Raw genomic sequence first — 7,850 nt, 5'->3', positions numbered from 1 at the left:
TGACAGTGTGCTTTGGGGCTCTGCTGGCAGGACACACAAGCAAGCTCACAGGACACAGGACACAGGCCGGAGGATAGAGGATAGACGACAAAGGACAGAGGACACAGGACCAGATGGCTCAATTAGTACAATAAATTCAAATGGAAGTTGGCCAAGAGCTGCCACAGACTCGCTCAAATATTTGATTAGAAGCAAATTCTTTGAAAATATTCGTTACTTATTTACCAACTATTCGTATTATGATTACAGATAGCACAAGCAGTTAGACCGGCCCATAAGGAAAACTAACGGGACTAGATACGGTTTGCAGATACTACAAGATGCTATCGGGCTCAAGCATGTCGACTCCTCTCTGATACTGATCTGGAATTCATACACTGCCCTGCTTTCATTATTATTCCGTGTCAAAACTTTAATAATCCTTACAACGTGTTCACAAGTCTCACGCAGTTAGCTTTTTTCTGCACTGCGTGCTTAGCAGTTTTTGTTTTATTTTATTTTATTTATTTATTTTTATTATTTTTTTGTTTTGCTGATAATAAAATTTCTTATAAAATATATATATTTATGGGCGCATCTTGTGCGCTTGCAGAGACAATTGAGAGGCCATATCCGAACCCTGAAAGGCTTATACCTAAATATGAATATACATAATGAATAAGTAATGAATCTGCATAAGTATGTGTATAAGAATGCATTTGAATCTGTTTGACTATACATATATGTTGAAAAATATTGAAAAATATATATATATATATATATATTTTTTTAATTTCAAATAAATATGTTTCATATATTATTTTAATGAATATATTTTATCATATATTTATTCCTTTTTGTTTTTGTGTTTCTCAAAGTTTTTATTAATATTTCTATTTATATTATTTATTAAAATGTTGTATTATAATTCTTATTATATTTTTATATTGGGTTCATTTATTCCTATATTTTAAATAAATTTTATAAATGGTAATTTATAACAAAATATAAAAAATTTTTTTTTTTTTTTTTTTTTTTTTTATCTTAATATTTTTGAAATTATGAAGCAAATCTTTTAAATTGAAGAGTTCTGTATTATATTAGTATTTTATATAATGAAAATTCTAAGCCTGTCTTTAAATAAGTTTTACCATTGTAAAATCTCAAATTTTATTATGCATTTATTGTTCAATTAATCAAAGTTTAACTAACAAATTATTCATTCTTGACTTCAATTCTTGGATAAGAGAACATCTTTCATTGTGTGAATCCCATATAGTCCACGGCAATATGTGTTTCTTCCCCACTATTTAAGTCAGGGTGCTTAGTAGTCGAGTTAACTCACAGTTTCTCATGCGGCTTGACGTCTTGCTTCTGTCGTTGCCTGCGCTGTATATGGCGAGCGCTGGTTGGGGGAGGGGCTACTGTGTGTGTGGATGATGGAAAGAGGGAGCAGGGATGAGGGGGTGCAGTACAATGTGAACACTTGGTAAATATTTTGTTAAGCGGGCAATGTCCACGTACATACGCCTGGATGTGTGTATGGATGGTGTTTTTGCCGTGTTTGGATCGCGCGAAATGCTTGGCAAACAGAAGCAAAACCAACAAATGAGATCCTGTAGTAAATTCTGGTGTCGCCTTTTTCTGTGTGGCGATTGTTCACGTTGTTGCTGTTGTTGTTGTTGCTATTGTTGTTGTTGTTCCTGGTGCCGGGCAAAATCCTGTGTGGGAAAATCCTTGCGTTTGCAGTAATCAGCACGTAGCGTTTAGTTCATTTATGTGTGCGTGCTCACACGTGTGCGTGTGTGTGCGTGTGCATGTGTGCATCTGTGTGTGTGTGTGTGTGTGTGTGTGTGTGTGTGTGTGTGTGTGTGTGTGTTTGTGGGTGTGTGAGTTTGGTTGTGCAAGTGCGAAGTTTGTTTAAACACTAGTGAGGGCTGAGCGGATAACATTTTTGCGCCCGGCAGCTACTTTTACATAAGCACCAACTAACGTTGAAATAACTTTTAAATGACGTTTGTTTTTGGGGCGTGGCACAAACGCGTTTGCGTGTGAACTCTGTGGATATGGCATTGGCGTTGCCTTTGCCTTTCCTACTGCTGATGTGGTGGTGCTGCACTGCTCCACAACTCTTTTGCTCACTTTATTTTAAACTTTATTTATGCGATAGAAAGCTGCAAATTTTTGTTTGGGTTTTTAGCGACTTGGCACAGCAACGAAGGCGCTACACAAATGTATATCTCATTCTGCGTGAGTGTGCCTGTGTGTGTGTGTATGTGTGTGTGTCGCTGTGTTGGGTGGTAACGTGTAGTCAGTCGCAGCAAAGGTCTTCCATTGTTAGCTTTAAACCATTGTAATCTATTTTTACACCCATGCAGAGAGTATTACAATTATTTTGGTTACGAAATGTACCAACACACACACAGAGGAAATAGGGTATGAACGGTTGGTTATACAAGGTATATATCGGAAAATTCATAGATTTATAATAGTAATAGGAAAATTAGGAAATGTTCTACTGCTATTTGATAAATACTTTGTCAGACATAAGAGATGTGTTGATGGGTTAGATTGAGCCATAGCGAAAACCCTAGCAAGTTTCTATTACTTTTTATTCAAATGGATGCCCAGGGTATGCCATTCTCGTGACGCTGCAGTTAACTGTGTTTACTTGTTAAAAATGTTATGATTATATATGAATGTATCTGTCCGCCCGCCCTCTCTGTGTGTGTGCGGTGTTTACTGGGCTTGGTATTTTGTACACATTATGCGAGCTTAGCGCGTGAGCTGCTTACACTGTGATCGCTATAGTTGTCCATTGTTGTTAATTTGTATTTGTGTGTGCGTGTGCGTGTGCCTGTGCCTGTGCCTGTGTGACCCTGACAAGCGGATTTACTGTTAAGTGCGCTTAGCCCCATATGTGTGTGTGTTTTTTATTTTATTTTTATGACGCAAGCTATGACAATTTCCATCAATTTTCAGCAATTTTCCACCAATAATTGGTGCAAAACTTCACTTTAAAGTGCAGCGCGCAGGCGAGAGGAAAGGCACACGGGTTCAGACCAGCTTTGGTTAATCGGACAGCCGGGCGAATGACCATATAACAACAAATAACAGTCAAAACAAAGTGTGTGCGTGTGCGTGTGGACATTGGGCGACTAACAGATACCCTGTGACCAAGCATACGAGCGTTGATGGAGAAAGGAGCTTCGATTAGAGTTTAAATTATTCTTAGATTATGTATTAATATATCTAACGTATATATCTATATAATATATATATTCCATTTCGTTGATCAATATTGTTGAAGCTTTTATAAATCTGTTTCTGGATTGAATGCTTGGAGCTAGGTAAATCCCAAAAAGCACTGTCACCTATATTTTTAAAGTTCATTGACTATGAACTTGTCCCTAGACCCTAGAAAAAAATTCATTTCCAATAATTCTCGATAATTTGAATTTCTGTGTAAATCTAAAAAAATAAAAAAATATTGATCTCTTTGCCATTTCGAATTATCGAGATTCTACTGTATATTGCTATTCACCTTCTCAAAGAGTGACACTTTTACATACAGGGCTGTCCATATTCGACGAACCCCTATATCGTTTTACAGATATGGGCACAAGGCGGCCAATTGAGAGCTATCATATTAAAAAAGTGATTTCCTAATGTTTACTTGAACTCAATGAAATGATTATTATCGGCAACATCGAAAAAACATGGGTCCGTCGAATATGGGCAACCTAGTAGGTCACCCAGATGGATCCGTCGATCCGTCGATACATCAGCCCTGTAGAGTCCAGTACAGACGTTGATTGAGCTTAAGAGCTCATGTATAATTCTATTCATAGCTTGCATACATGCGAGCTAGATATTTCCCAGTCAAATACTCCCCCGCCCATGTATTTGAAGTAATTTGGGGAGCAGTCTGATCTGTGAGCCTGATTCCTACGAGTTAGATACTTCAGAGGCAAGTACACCCACGTCTATGTATTTGAAGGTAGCTCAGCTCAATTCTGATATGTAAGTTGTCTAAGTTTAGAATCTATATAATAAAGAAATATGTATATTCCATTTCAATTAACAAAGAGAGCTTAAGAGTTCATAGACAAATCTTCTTCTAGCTAGGTGTTAGGTACTTTCCAGTCGAGCACTCCCGGTTGTATCAGCCTCCTCTTGCCGTCCGAGCTCTCTTTATGTTATTGTTCGAAAAGTAATGTCAAATGGTGATGGCGACTGCGACGACGACGGCGACTGAGACTGCGACTGCGACTGCGACGTTGACCTCGTCGCCGGTTGCGCCCTCTCACGCTGGCGACAATTCAGCACACGAACCTGGCAACCGGGCAGAGAGCAGCGCGGAGTAGCTGTAGGGGAGGACACGCTAGGACAGCAACATGCGCACGTCCTGTCTGCCACGGTGTGGGTGTATGTGTGTGTGTGTGTGCATGTGTGTGACTGTTGTAATTCTCGAAATTGCCAGCAATCGATATAAACATCAACTTTCCTATGCGTTGCTGCCTCTCCATCTTGCCATCGTGTGTGCCTCGTTTGGAGTGTCTGGGCAACTGTGACAACAAAACAACACACAGCTGCTTTATAAGCTCCCTGCCTGAAATCGAATAGAGTATATTGGTTTTATCAAACTTTTCGACTGTCCACTCTCAGTATCACGTTTCATTTCCGCTATTGCCAAAGACTGAAGCCTTGCAATGCATTGACAGCTCAATCCCGTTGACTGTATTGCACTATGTTTGCACAGGGCATTGCTCAGTCAGTCACACCCGCCCGCAACGCTGTCGCTTGTGTTTTCTTTTTGTAGTTGTTGCTGCCGCTGCCGCTGCTGCTGCTGCTGTTACTGTTGTTGCTGTCAATACCGCCAATGATCCTGTTGACGTTGATGTGCTCAAGGTTCTTGTTGTTGTTGTTGTTATTGTTATTGCTGATGTTGCTGTTGCTGTTGCTGCTGCTGTTGTTGCTACCTCTGCTGCTGCCGCTGCTGCTGCTGTTGTTATTTTACTTTAGTGCAAGCGCCACTGACATTGATGATGATTATTGGGAGTAAATAGAATTGAAAGTGCGCCCGCCACTGGCAAAAGCTCGCTTTGGGCTGAGGACACGTGAGCTGCTGCTGCTGCTGTTGCTGCTGCTGCTGTCTCGTACACACTGAGATACCCAATACCCCCTGCCCGTTACCCTTTGCCCGTAACCCGATACCCGTACCCTCTTACCCTTTCCCCGTGCACCATTGCCCATCGCCCATCGCCCGTGTGTGCTCCTCTGTTTATGTCTGTGTGCGTTTGCATAATGCGCGCAAATAAATTGCAAAATCAATTGAGCGGTAAAATAGTTTTCCTAACAACTCGTTGCTATTGAGTGAAAGTCCTGCCTTCCTTCAGCTACGGGCACATCATCAGCCTCAGTCACAGTCCCAGTCACAGGCGCAGGCACAACATCAACATCAGCATCAGCCACAGCCTCAGCTCAGTCTCAGTCTCAGTCTCGGTCGGGGCTTTAGTAACTGTCACGCCTATTTGGAACGCCCTCAAGTTGAAATTGAAGTCTGCAGCCGATGCGAATTACAGGGTAGAGCCGAACAATGAAAACTTTCGTTCGTCGGGCTAGCAACTCGAGCACAAGGCCATCAAAGCATCCACTTGGATCCACTGGAATGCGCTGAATAATAAGGACGCCACTTCTCGGTCTATAGGCCATGTAAGTGACCCTGTCAATCAGGCACAATGAACAAGGAATAGTATTCTCGGCTCGAATAGTATAGTTTGCTGGCGGCGCAGTTCAATATTAAGGAGCATAATTTGAAAATTGATGGATTGCTTGTACATTGCAGACTTGTAAGAGTAAATATGATGGTGAGATATATACATATGTAATTCATGTTATGTTACGTTGCCCGTGCTTCGCGAATCACTTAAGGCGTAAACAATTCAGCTCGAGCTTCAACTCCAAACTCTGCTTCACTTCGACAGAGCCTGCAGGATTTGGTTCGAGCCAAAACTTTGCATGAGATTTTTGACAAGACCTTAAGGCCATCTCCCTACTTGAAGTGCAGTTTTGCGTTAGTTCTATAGGCTGTGATTAGCCCCAGTGGCTGCTAGATTGAATAACTTCAGTCGAGATTACATTAAGCCGTGGCTCCAGTAGGCCCCATTAATTGATCTTCAATTGCTGATGCCCTACAGAAATATTAACTTTTCCATCAAAAGCTGTCATCCATTGGGCGGTCCAGGCTTCTCTTATTCCTCCATATATTTCTATATATGTTACACTAATTCGTTGTAATACCTCAGCTCTGCGCATTTGCTTATTCCGCTATATGTAAAACCATATTATAGGGTAGCAAAACACTTCTTTATTGAGATAAATACAATTTTCATAAAAAGAAAAATCATTTTTCCTCAATGTTTGAACTCGTTTCAGAATGTTTGTCCTATCTATGTAGCTATATATATTTGACGTATTACTTGATGATTACAGTTCCCAGCTCGCTCAAACGCAAATGGCTAAAACAAATATTTCCTTAGTTCCCAGTTTAAAAGGTGTCGTCCTGCAGTCAATCTCTCTATTGAGTAGGTGAAGTAATAGCTGATTAGAGTCATTTGGTGGAATGAATGTGGCTTTTTGGTCTTGGGTGGTCAGGCCGAGTATATATACCAAATTTTAGGTCTCTAGCATCAATAGTGTTAAAAATTTAGCAGAATTTAAATAATCACTATATTTTCAGGTGGGCGTAGACATATAGACTCTAGGAGACAGTTTTATCCGATTTTCTACGCTGCTAATGGGCGTAGATATATCCACCATAGCTTGTTGGTCATAGGTGATCCCACGAATCTACATTAAAAATTTCAGCGCTCTTGCTCTTCAACTAATATGTTTTCTGGCATATCGGAAAATGAAGTGGGCGGATCCGGAACATTTTAACATTTTATAAATCGGAGATATACACGAGTATGTGCTCCAAATATTAAGTCACCAGCTACAATAACGCCGAAATAAACTGCGTTCATACGGATAGATGAACGGACATTGCACAAATCCAATATACTCATTTCACTTTCGTGAATGAGTATAACAAGTTAGAAGGCTCAAGTGCTGACGGCTCGACCAGCAGATACCCTAAACCCACCAATGGGATATTCTAAGCAGTCTTCACTTCATTTATACATACATACATACACATGCATCCACACGCAAGTATAATCAAGTGCTTAAACTCGTTCTGCATCAAGTCTATAGCTTTTATAACTTCTGAGATCTCGACGTTCATACGGACAGACGGATAGGGCTATATCGACTCAGCTCCTCGCCCTGATCAAGAATATATATAATATATAGGGTCTGCGATGATTCCTTCTACCTGTTACATAGTTTTCACAAAACTAGTATACCCTGATTTCCCATTTTCAATGGGTTCAGGGTATAAAAAAAAAACAAATAAGTTAGAACGTTGCAGTCGGGTGTTACCGCCTGTGGAATACTCATTCACAGCGCATTTTCTGATTTGTCACACCCTAATATACAGTGTCTAACATTAATATTCGGTTTTTTATTTTTCAACTTCAGCCGCCCTTAAAAAAGTACAATTAGGAAGAATCACAGCATACAAAAATTTAGGTGAAGTAACAGGAGAACAACATTAGAAATAAGGAGATCTTCAAAAATTATATTAAATTTTAGTTTATGTTGAAAACAGTGAAGCAAGAGTGACTCACTAATAGTCTGCTAACTAACATTTTTCTCCGCACTACTCATTTCTGTCTACCTAGTACTTTCAGAACTTCTGCGGTTCTACAGGTCTACTTTTTTAGGTAAATTACCAGCTGAACAGAAACGATAAGTAGGGTGCAAAA

The sequence above is a fragment of the Drosophila mojavensis genome, unplaced genomic scaffold (genome assembly GCF_018153725.1).
Source record: "Drosophila mojavensis isolate 15081-1352.22 unplaced genomic scaffold, ASM1815372v1 contig_136, whole genome shotgun sequence".
In the NCBI taxonomy this organism is placed as follows: Eukaryota; Metazoa; Arthropoda; class Insecta; order Diptera; family Drosophilidae; genus Drosophila; species Drosophila mojavensis.
The sequence above is the reverse complement of the archived record's forward strand: the minus strand, read 5'-3'. Positions refer to the sequence as shown.